The sequence below is a fragment of the Phyllobates terribilis genome, unplaced genomic scaffold (assembly GCF_046119375.1).
Source record: "Phyllobates terribilis strain yellow unplaced genomic scaffold, ASM4611937v1 Scaffold_142__1_contigs__length_4687701, whole genome shotgun sequence".
In the NCBI taxonomy this organism is placed as follows: domain Eukaryota; kingdom Metazoa; phylum Chordata; class Amphibia; order Anura; family Dendrobatidae; genus Phyllobates; species Phyllobates terribilis.
The window spans coordinates 2,522,879-2,535,000 of NW_027362902.1; the positions used below are offsets into that span (position 1 = coordinate 2,522,879).

Consider the following 12,122-nt stretch of genomic DNA (forward strand, 5'->3'; position numbering starts at 1 on the left):
GGATTTAAACTGGAGAAGATTTTTTGTATCCAGGAGTTTCCTAAAGCTGGTAATTATGACATTTCTTTCTACTTGGAAGCAGACTGTTTGACTTTCTTTCAGCGTTTAAAAGAGAAAAGACATCATGAGTATTTACAATTTATAATCCCTAAGCCTTTGTTTTCTAATATTGAAAGGCCCATTACTGTACACATGTATAACCCGTTTGTGGAGATCCCTTTGATTAGAGCTTTCTTATCACGGTATTGCTCAGTAATAAGGGGGGGAATCATGCAAAAGAATATTTTTGCTGTTTTCAATGGGAATGTGAAATTTTGGGCTCGTTTCAAATCTGACCCTGAGAGTATTGGTGGAACCATGCACCCACCTGCAAATTTCTCCATTGGAGGAAATAGAGGATTCCTACATTATCCTGGTCAGCCCTCTTTTTGTAGGAAATGTTTTTGTTATGGCCATATAGCTGCGGAATGTACCTCTGATGTAACTTGTAGGAATTGTAAAAAATCAGGGCATGAAGCCTTTGAATGTCCCTATCCTGCAATGTGTGACTTATGTGGTGAAAATGGCCACACTTGTAGATCATGTCCTAATGTTAGCCGTCAGGTTTTTTTGGCGCGTCTTAATACTGAGAGACGTAGGACATGGGGGGAGAGACAGGGGGCTCCTCAGGCACAGGAGGGCCCTACTGAAATCCCTCCTGTTGTTCCTGAAACTACTACAATGGTGGAGGAAGTGGTGGATTTTATTCCCACTGTGGCTGAGGTGCATGATATCACTGTAGAGGGAAATCTTGGAGACCAGGTGCAGCCTGACGTGGGTGTGGCACCACCTGTAGAGTTGCCTTCTGGGTCAGGGGCTGAGACGGCTCTCAGTGAGGTAATTGAGGAGGTGGAAAGCTCTGAGGAGATGTCTGCCCCAAGTTCCGTTGACATACAGTGGTCAGTTTCTCCAGAGGAAATAGAGGCTGCCAGGATGCCTTCAGCTGAAAATGCTGCCATCGTTTGTAAAGCCTTGGCCAAACAGAAGAAGACTGGTAAAACTGTAAAGAGGTTACGAAAGAAGAAATTTGAGTCTTTTGAGTCTCACAACCCTTTTTCCGTCCTATCTGACTCTGGGGAGGACTCACATTTGAATGAACCTTATAAGGCCACTCCCATATCACCTAGTGAAGGTTTCTTAGAGGAAAAGGATGTGGCAGGCTTGGAGAGCCTATTTGAATTTTCTGAGGTGGCCTGAGACATGTTGATTTCCTTTTCTGGTCTTCCCGGTCTCCATAACCTGCATTGACACCTATGGTCCTGCGGCTGAAAATAATCTCCCAGAATGTACGTATGTTTGCATCAGCGACAAAGCGTGCCACTGTTCTGGACTATTTGGCATCTAAGGGCTGTGACATTATATGTGTTCAAGAATGTGGTTTATCTAAATTTCCTAAACAAAATGAGTGGCTGTATGGGGAGGCAGTGTGGTCCTTTTCTAATACTAACAGAAATGATGGCATTGGAATCCTTATCCAAAACAGAGACATTCGCTTAAAACAGAAAACTATTATTCTGGAAGGAAGATGTGCTTGTATCACTCTATCATACCTTGGTTGGGACTTTAAACTAATTTGCATATATGCAAATGTGGATAAAAATGAGCGCTTATCACTCTTCAAAAAATTGACTTTTTTTTTGCATGGCAAGTTGCCTGTTTTTGTTATTGGTGACTTTAACTGTATTTTTTCAAAAGAAGCAAGGGCAGGTTCATGGCAATCTAAAGTGGATGTTACAGGTAATCTATGGAACCAAATGACTAAAGACTTCTCCCTTAGGGATGCTGTGTCGGAGAAGCCGGGACCTTTTACATATCATTCAGATGATGGCCATGCCGAGTCTAGACTGGACTATTTTTTTGTTTCCTCACCGGCAGTTAAATGTGTTAAGTATTCCCAAGAGAAAGTTTGCTTCTCTGATCATGAGTGTTTGCTTGGGGTGTTTGAGGTGGATGGTTTTTTCTATGGCAAAGGGAGGTGGCGGATGAATGTGAGTGTTCTGGATGACAAGCAAGTTTTCAGGTGTTTTTCAAAAAAATACCATGGTTGGGTGAGGAGGAAAAGGGATTTTTGCAATATCTTGGAATGGTGGGTGTGGGTCAAGGTTAGAATTAGGGATTTTTTCAGGAAAATTGGCTATATTAAGGCTAAAAAGAAGAGATTATTATATACACAAATAAATAGGAGGATTTCCTTTTTGCATGAATGTAGAGCTATGGGTATAGATGTTAAAAGTGAGTTGGTTAAAATGAAGAACGAAATGGGTGATTGGATGTTTGGACGAGGAAAGGAAATCATATTCCGGTCGAGAGTGAAGTTTAGGGAACAGAATGAGAAATGTACGCGCTTCTTTTTTAAGAAAATGTGTGGTGGTAAACGGGATATGCATGTGTTAGTGAATGATAAGGGTGATGAGGTACATGGTGAGGGAGTGATCAAGGAAGTGGTTAATTTTTATAAAGGCTTGTATGGGGAGAAAAAGTGTGATTTGGGGAACGAGAATGAGTTTTTGCAGGTACTTGGAAATTTTGTTACAGAAAGTGAAAGTCAGGCTTTGATGGATGATTTAACAGAGAAAGAATTGTTGGGTGTGATCTCCAAGTCTCCGAAGAACAAATCCCCTGGGCAGGATGGAATCCCATGTGATTTTTATGCAAAATATTGGGACGTTGTTTCTCAGGATCTGTTTGAAGTCATGAAATCCTTGTTTGCCGGAGTGAGTATGCCTGAGTGTATGAAGGGAGGTTTGGTTGTGTTATTGTTTAAAAAAGGTGATAGAAAGAGGCTAGCCAACTGGAGACCAATTACGCTGCTTAATGCTGATTATAAGATTTTTGCGAAAATTTTGGCTTGTCGTATGAGAGAAGTGATAGCATCTGTGATTGAGGAGGAACAAGTGTGTGCAGTGCCTGAACGGAGGATACAAGAGAACATTTGTCTGGTGAGGGATGTGCTAGAGGATTGTAAGAGTAGAAAGAAAGGTGTGATTGTATGTGCGCTTGACTTTGAAAAGGCCTTTGATTGTGTGGCTCACGTGTTTTTGTTTTATGTGTTGTTGAAGATGGGCTTTCCAGAGCGCTTGGTTAGATTGATTATGGGAATGTATGAGGGTGCTAGAAGTGTGGTGCAGGTGAATGGTTTTTTATCTGAGTCTTTTGAAATATTGTCAGGGGTGAGGCAGGGATGCCCGCTTTCTCCAATCATGTTTATTTGTGTGATGGAGCCCCTTCTCCAGCTTATTAGAAGGGATACAGTTTTAAAGGGGTTTTTGATCCCTGGCTGTGATGGTAAGGCTATTAAAGTGATTGGTTATATGGATGATGTGTGTGTGTTGTGTGATTCTGAGAGTGATGTCGCAAGGGTTAAATGGTTAGTCCAATGTTTTTGTGTGGCCTCTGCTTTCAAAATAAATTGGGAAAAAAGTAAGGTTAAGGGATTTTTTAGTAGTAAAAAAGTGAGTGATGCAGATATGGAATGTGTGGAAGGGGGGATTAAAGTGTTGGGGGTGTGTCTGGATGAGAGTTTAAAAGGGGACAAGAGTTGGGAGGATCTGGGTGGTAAAATTGCAAGGAAATTGGAATTATGGCGTCTGCGTGATCTGTCCTTTACTGGGAAAATTTTAATCATTAAAAGTATCATTCTCCCTATGCTTATTTATGTAGCTTTGATTTTTCCCCCATCTGTTGGAGTTTTGAAGAAGATTAATAGATTACTTTTTGTGTTCCTTTGGGGCAGTAATATAGAGAAGGCCAAGAGGGAATTTCTTCATAGGTGTAAAAGGAATGGTGGCCTAGGATTCCCTAACATCGAGACTTTTATTGGTCTGAATTGTATTAGTTTTTTTGCAGGACTTTTATTAAAGCAATCCAAGGCTGCATGTATGTGTAGATACCTTGGGGGCTCCGTCTTCCATCGGTTAAAATGGATGAATTATGATAACTGTAAACCTACTGCTTATGTATGCCCTTATTGGTACCTACAATTGGAATGTTTTATCAAAAAATTTCATCTTGAGAAAGTTCAGATGGTGAGTTTTCTGAAGAATAAAAGCATGGTGAAAAGGATGTGTGCGGATAATAGGATGTGTGAAATTAATGGGTTAAGGTCAGCTGAAGCGGAGGATGTCTGGTGTAAGCTGGTCAAACATGATATGTCTAACAAACAGAAAGATTTAGTTTGGATGTCTTTGCATGGGATTTTACCTGTGAGGAGTGTACAAAAAAGGAAAGGGTTGGCGGTGTCTGAAAGGTGTCCGAGAGAGCGGTGTGGGTGTAATGAAGAGGTCCATCATGTTCTATGGTCATGTAGGTTTGCGAAGGATGTTTGGTCTAAATTGGGTGGGTTATGTATGGAATTGACTGGGGTGAAACATTTGAATTTTGAAATTGTCATGTTTGGGTTATGCATGTTAAACCGTGAAAAGGATAGGATTTTGTGGCTGTTTTTGGCTTGTGTGAAGGAGGTTTTGTGGAATTGCCGGAACTTGTATGTGTTTAAAAATGAGCGTTTTGAGGTGGATGATTGTGTTAAAATGGTCCTTGAGAAGTTATATTTCTATTATAAGTGTGATATGAAAGGTGGGATGGATGCAGAGGGAGTATGGAAATTCCGGAAATGGAAACATATAATTAGTCTGTAATTTTGTTTTTTTCTGATGTGTATATTGCATTTTTTCAATTTAACTGGATAATAAAAGAAACCATCATGATGAGTTTTAAACGATAAATGATTGTGGAATGGTTGTTTTTTTCAGATGAGGAGACGACCTTTTATTCTGCATTATTGTTTTAAACCTGAATGGTTTTGTAAAAAAAAAAAAAAAAAAAAAAAAATCTGTTCTTATCAGTTTAATATCTGATACGTCCCCTATCTGGGGACCATATATTAAATGGATTTTTAGAACAGGGAGATGGAAAAAGAGCTTGCTCTGTCCACTCCACGCATTGACCTGGTATTGCAGTATCTCCAGGACCGGTGCACCCCTTCTTTAATGCAGTTTCTAAAATCAGAAAGAATTGAATTCAATGTTTTTTGTTCATTTTGCTTGTTTGTCGGATTTTGGGATGGACTCTTTGGCTTTGCTTTTCTTCTCCTCATTGGATTTTTCATGTTCAAAGTTGCAGAAGCCAGATTACAAGCTCATTTTGGTTCAACTTCAGCAACTGTGCATTGCATTGCCATGTAATGTGATGCAATGCTATCTTTCTAGCTCTCCCTTTTTACTTCCTTTTGGATAAACAGACATATTAGGCAAGCATTTTGGAGCTTTCACCTAAATAACTACAGGTGGTGAGATAAGCTGCACAATATAATTGACCTTTCAGTATATTGTTGCACACACACCATCTATTTAGCAAATGCCCTTGTTATCAACAGCAGCCTTTTAAACTCACCTGAGCTAACAGGTATGTGCGCTGGTTACTCTGCTGCGCTTAAAATTTCTTTTTTGGTTTGCTACAATGCCTTTTCTGAAACGTTGTCTCCTTCTGCTGGAACACTGACTTCTTTCATTTAATGCCTGCAGACTATAAAAGAGAACCCAACCCAAAAAGTTTGGTTGATTAGTCTGTGGCATTCTGTTAAACTGTTGCTTATGGCGGTCTCTGTGAGCTTCTCAGCGACATTCAGCCAGCCAGGTATCCTGCCTGCAGTAGATGGAATGTGGCAATGGAACGCTGGCTGCGCGTGTCATAATAGGCTCTGAGCCTTTATATACCTGTGCACAGCAGCAGCCACCTTCAGTCTGCTGCTGGACAGCCAGCAGCAGCAGCAGGAGAGGTATGTAATCAGGAGCCCTCCTGCTAAGGGTAGACAGCTGCTCGTTCCACCCCACCCCCCGCCTTAATTGGTTCTCCTCCCTTCCAACGGTGTTGAGGCGGGTGGGAACAGCAGGGGGTGAAGGTGCTGTGTTTAAAGAGGTGGAGTTATGCAGATCTAAAACGCGTGGATTGCAGCAGCAGCAAGCCGAAAAGTGCAGGCATGTAAGGGATCTAGAGGTTGACAACATGTCTTCTTAACGGGAGTCCAGGAGCTCATCTCCACAAATGGACTTTTCAGGATCCTTGGGTGGCTCCGTAGTTTGAAACCAATTCTGGTTATCGCTTCTCGGCCTTTTGGCTAAGATCAAGTGTAGTATCTGTTCTTATCAGTTTAATATCTGATACGTCCCCTATCTGGGGACCATATATTAAATGGATTTTTAGAACAGGGAGATGGAAAAAGAGCTTGCTCTGTCCACTCCACGCATTGACCTGGTATTGCAGTATCTCCAGGACCGGTGCACCCCTTCTTTAATGCAGTTTCTAAAATCAGAAAGAATTGAATTCAATGTTTTTTGTTCATTTTGCTTGTTTGTCGGATTTTGGGATGGACTCTTTGGCTTTGCTTTTCTTCTCCTCATTGGATTTTTCATGTTCAAAGTTGCAGAAGCCAGATTACAAGCTCATTTTGGTTCAACTTCAGCAACTGTGCATTGCATTGCCATGTAATGTGATGCAATGCTATCTTTCTAGCTCTCCCTTTTTACTTCCTTTTGGATAAACAGACATATTAGGCAAGCATTTTGGAGCTTTCACCTAAATAACTACAGGTGGTGAGATAAGCTGCACAATATAATTGACCTTTCAGTATATTGTTGCACACACACCATCTATTTAGCAAATGCCCTTGTTATCAACAGCAGCCTTTTAAACTCACCTGAGCTAACAGGTATGTGCGCTGGTTACTCTGCTGCGCTTAAAATTTCTTTTTTGGTTTGCTACAATGCCTTTTCTGAAACGTTGTCTCCTTCTGCTGGAACACTGACTTCTTTCATTTAATGCCTGCAGACTATAAAAGAGAACCCAACCCAAAAAGTTTGGTTGATTAGTCTGTGGCATTCTGTTAAACTGTTGCTTATGGCTGTCTCTGTGAGCTTCTCAGCGACATTCAGCCAGCCAGGTATCCTGCCTGCAGTAGATGGAATGTGGCAATGGAACGCTGGCTGCGCGTGTCATAATAGGCTCTGAGCCTTTATATACCTGTGCACAGCAGCAGCCACCTTCAGTCTGCTGCTGGACAGCCAGCAGCAGCAGCAGCAGGAGAGGTATGTAATCAGGAGCCCTCCTGCTAAGGGTAGACAGCTGCTCGTTCCACCCCACCCCCCGCCTTAATTGGTTCTCCTCCCTTCCAACGGTGTTGAGGCGGGTGGGAACAGCAGGTGGTGAAGGTGCTGTGTTTAAAGAGGTGGAGTTATGCAGATCTAAAACGCGTGGATTGCAGCAGCAGCAAGCCGAAAAGTGCAGGCATGTAAGGGATCTAGAGGTTGACAACATGTCTTCTTAACGGGAGTCCAGGAGCTCATCTCCACAAATGGACTTTTCAGGATCCTTGGGTGGCTCCGTAGTTTGAAACCAATTCTGGTTATCGCTTCTCGGCCTTTTGGCTAAGATCAAGTGTAGTATCTGTTCTTATCAGTTTAATATCTGATACGTCCCCTATCTGGGGACCATATATTAAATGGATTTTTAGAACAGGGAGATGGAAAAAGAGCTTGCTCTGTCCACTCCACGCATTGACCTGGTATTGCAGTATCTCCAGGACCGGTGCACCCCTTCTTTAATGCAGTTTCTAAAATCAGAAAGAATTGAATTCAATGTTTTTTGTTCATTTTGCTTGTTTGTCGGATTTTGGGATGGACTCTTTGGCTTTGCTTTTCTTCTCCTCATTGGATTTTTCATGTTCAAAGTTGCAGAAGCCAGATTACAAGCTCATTTTGGTTCAACTTCAGCAACTGTGCATTGCATTGCCATGTAATGTGATGCAATGCTATCTTTCTAGCTCTCCCTTTTTACTTCCTTTTGGATAAACAGACATATTAGGCAAGCATTTTGGAGCTTTCACCTAAATAACTACAGGTGGTGAGATAAGCTGCACAATATAATTGACCTTTCAGTATATTGTTGCACACACACCATCTATTTAGCAAATGCCCTTGTTATCAACAGCAGCCTTTTAAACTCACCTGAGCTAACAGGTATGTGCGCTGGTTACTCTGCTGCGCTTAAAATTTCTTTTTTGGTTTGCTACAATGCCTTTTCTGAAACGTTGTCTCCTTCTGCTGGAACACTGACTTCTTTCATTTAATGCCTGCAGACTATAAAAGAGAACCCAACCCAAAAAGTTTGGTTGATTAGTCTGTGGCATTCTGTTAAACTGTTGCTTATGGCGGTCTCTGTGAGCTTCTCAGCGACATTCAGCCAGCCAGGTATCCTGCCTGCAGTAGATGGAATGTGGCAATGGAACGCTGGCTGCGCGTGTCATAATAGGCTCTGAGCCTTTATATACCTGTGCACAGCAGCAGCCACCTTCAGTCTGCTGCTGGACAGCCAGCAGCAGCAGCAGCAGGAGAGGTATGTAATCAGGAGCCCTCCTGCTAAGGGTAGACAGCTGCTCGTTCCACCCCACCCCCCGCCTTAATTGGTTCTCCTCCCTTCCAACGGTGTTGAGGCGGGTGGGAACAGCAGGGGGTGAAGGTGCTGTGTTTAAAGAGGTGGAGTTATGCAGATCTAAAACGCGTGGATTGCAGCAGCAGCAAGCCGAAAAGTGCAGGCATGTAAGGGATCTAGAGGTTGACAACATGTCTTCTTAACGGGAGTCCAGGAGCTCATCTCCACAAATGGACTTTTCAGGATCCTTGGGTGGCTCCGTAGTTTGAAACCAATTCTGGTTATCGCTTCTCGGCCTTTTGGCTGCGATCGTATGACTGTACCTTGATTGGTGCGAGTCTCCTGGAGGAATCCGGACCCTTTTGTGGAGGATTTTCTGCTTTTTCCTGTGGTATTCCATACCGACAGAATCCAAGATGTCTTTTGTGAAGAACACCATCCGTTTGTCCGTGGATCCATCTGACGAGAACAAGAACAACGTGGTTTTCATTGTCCAAGACATCGTTGAAGGCAAAGCTGGAGCAAGACGTTCTGAGATCTTCAGTGTCAACGAATTTTCACGTCAAGGTAATTGTGACGTTACCTTTATGGACCAGGATGTTTGCCTTAATGTCTTTGAATGGCTCCGTGGTCACTCTAGTGACCCCTGCTTGGAAGGAGTTAGATGGGAACCTTTGTTTGGTCTGCAAGAAAAGGAGGTGACTGTGACTGTCTATAACCCTTTTACAGACCCTGAGCTGCTGGAGTGCTTCCTCTCTCGCTACTGTGAATATGTGCGGAAGGGAGTGAAGCAAGTCAATTGTCTAGGAATCTTTAACTGTCAGTATAAATTCCGTGTGAAATTGAAAAGGGATCCTGACAGTGTGGGGTGCTTTAGACACCCTCCATCAAATTTTTCCGTTGCAGGCCATAGAGGTTTCCTCTTTTACCCAGGCCAGCCCATGTTTTGCCGTAGATGCTTTTCTTTCGGACATACCATGGTAACATGCCTTAAAGGGCAGTGTTGCCGAAATTGCAGAAAGGAGGGGCATATGGCCAACCAGTGTCCAGAGGCCAAGTCCTGTGATGTCTGTGGGAGTAGTGATCACATGTATAAGGACTGTCCTATGAGTGCACCTAGACGTTCTGATAAAGAACAGAAGGAGGAGGAGCTGGAGAGGAGGCAGATGGCAAGCGCACTGAAAGTGCTGGAAAGATTGGAGAGGGAGGAGAGAGAGGGAAGGAGGCGGGAAACTGGTAGAGCCTCTCCCTCTACGGCGCCAGAGGAGGTGTCCCTGAGACCATGTTCTTCTTCTGCTGAAGAAATGAGGAAGAAGCGGAGGGAAGAAAAGGAGTTCTGGAGGGAAGTGGCAAAGGTGGAGAAAAAGGCAGTGTCTGCGAGAATATCTAGGAAAGTGGTGGAAGCAGAGCTGCCTGAGATGATGACTTTTGGAGAGGCAATGGACGCAACAGGATGTGAAGTGCAAATCTCGGAACCCGACAGTCCTGAACACCCTTCGGGTCCTGAAAACATTGAAGATTTTTCTTCGGAGGATGATAGGGGTGCAAAGAAGAGTCGTAGGGAGGATGGTGGGGGCAGTGATGATGCAGATTTTAGTGAGCCTCAGAGGAAGATCAGAACTGCCAGAATGAGGAGTGTGGCTGGTGAAGCCAGCGGGTCGGAAACCAGCTGTTCTGTTCTGATGGCGGAGGAGGATAGTGGTGGTGCTGGATAGTGTCACCATATAATATTGTAAATGTTTTTTCTTTTTATCCTCTTGTGAGCTTTGGTTTAGGCCAAAGGCTATTTCTTTGTGTAATTGGTGAAGGAGTAGAAGTATTATGGGATTTACCATAGTGTCCCAAAACGTAAGAGTGTTTAAAAGTAAAGTAAGAAGAGCTGCTATTTTTGAGTTTTTAGCTATGCAAAATGCATCTATTTTTTGTTTACAAGAATGTGGGGTAGTGGATGGTGTGAAAGGGGATGAATGGTCTTATGGAGCGTCTGTGTGGTCGGGGAGTGCATGTAATAAGAATGATGGTGTGGGTATTTTGGTTAAAGGAAGGGAGGTTGTTTTGAGTGATTATTTGGTTATTGAGGTGGGGAGATGTATCCTTGCTAATTTTGTATACAAGAATGTAAAGTTTTGTGTTATTAATGTTTATGCGCCAGTTGAAAAAAATGAGCGCAAAAATTTATTTGAAAAAATTAAGCTTTTTGTTCCAGGAAGAATACCTGTGGTAATTGTGGGTGATATGAACTGTGATGTGGGGAGAGTGAATGTGGATGTGTCTGGGAAAGCATTATTGGAGTTAGTGAATGATTTTGGGTTGTGTGATATGCAGCGCGTGTGTAACATGAATCCTTTGTTGAACACTTTCTTTTCTGAGAGTGGTAGGGTACAATCCAGATTGGATTATTGTTTTATTTCTAAAAATATGGTTTCTGTTAATTATAGGCAGGAAAACGTTCTTTTTTCAGATCATGTGTGTATGTTGTGTGAGTTGGATATAAAAGTTGATGGAGTGTTTGGGAGAGGATTGTGGAAGTTAAATGTTAAACTGTTAGAGAATGAAGATGTGAGAAAGGAGTATGAAAGGCGGTATGAAGAATGGTGTAAGCATAAAAATGAGTTTGGGAACGTTTGTGAGTGGTGGGACTGGGTGAAGAAACAAACAAAAATGTTCTTTAAAAATTTAGGATACAAGTATGCAGCAATTAAAAGAGAGAGTTTTGTTAAACTGAACGCGCGGTTGAGCGTTTTGTATAAGTTAAGGGAAGGAGGAGTTGAGGTGGAGGAGGATATTTTAGAGGTAAAAAAGGAGATTAGTGAGTTTTTGTTGGAGAGAGGGAGAAGCATAGTGTTTAGGGCAAAGATTGATAAGATGGAGCAGGATGAGAAATGTTCTCGGTTTTTCTTTAAAAAAGTTTTTGGAAAGAAACAGAGTATGAGCGTGGTGTATGGAGCAGATGGAAGTGAGGTGAGTGGAGAGGATATGTGTGAAGAGGTGGCTAAGTTTTATGAGGATCTGTATGCAGTGAAACAGAGGGATGAATGTTTGGAGAATGATGTTTTGAGTGTGTTAGAGAGTAAGTTGAGTGAAGCAGAAAGAGAGAGAGTGATGGGTGAGGTGACTGGTGATGAGGTATGGAAGGTTATGTGTAGTATGGCTTTGAATAAGACGCCGGGGGAGGATGGCCTCCCAGTAGAATTTTATCGTGTGATGTGGGGTGTGATTGGTAAGGACTTTGTGGATGTATGTAAGTATATGTGGGGAAACATGGAGGTGGCTGAGAGTATGCGTGCAGGTATGGTTGTGTTAATTCCTAAGAAAGGGGATTTGAAAAGTCTGAGGAATTGGAGGCCAATAACGTTACTTAATTGTGATTATAAAATCTATGCAAAACTTATGGCTAATAGGATGCGTGATGTGATAGAGAGTGTGATTGGGGATGAGCAGTGTTGTGCGGTACCTGGGAGGCGGATTCATGAGTGTGTGTGTATGTTAAGAGATTGTCTATGGGATTGCATGGGTCGTAAGAAGAGTGTATTTTTGTTAAGTTTGGATTTTGAAAAGGCTTATGATAGGTTGTCGCATGGTTTTTTGTTCAGAGTGTTGTTAAAAATGGGTTTTCCGGCTGATTTTGTTGGGCGAGTGAGAAGTTTGTATGCGGGTGT

The 12,122-nt window shown here is 42.5% G+C and overlaps 2 non-coding genes and 1 pseudogene across 2 annotated transcripts; all 3 read left to right on the forward strand.

Annotated features, from left to right (window-relative positions):
* Nucleotides 1-4,815: 4,815 nt before the first annotated feature.
* Nucleotides 4,816-5,022, forward strand: LOC141206271 (U2 spliceosomal RNA; annotated as a pseudogene).
* Nucleotides 5,023-6,134: 1,112 nt separating this feature from the next.
* On the forward strand, nt 6,135-6,325 carry LOC141205735 (U2 spliceosomal RNA). The gene has a single exon (XR_012276410.1). It is a non-coding gene; the product is annotated as a U2 spliceosomal RNA (small nuclear RNA).
* A 1,115-nt stretch (nt 6,326-7,440) lies between these two features.
* On the forward strand, nt 7,441-7,631 carry LOC141205736 (U2 spliceosomal RNA). Its single transcript, XR_012276411.1, has one exon. It is a non-coding gene; the product is annotated as a U2 spliceosomal RNA (small nuclear RNA).
* Nucleotides 7,632-12,122: the final 4,491 nt, after the last annotated feature.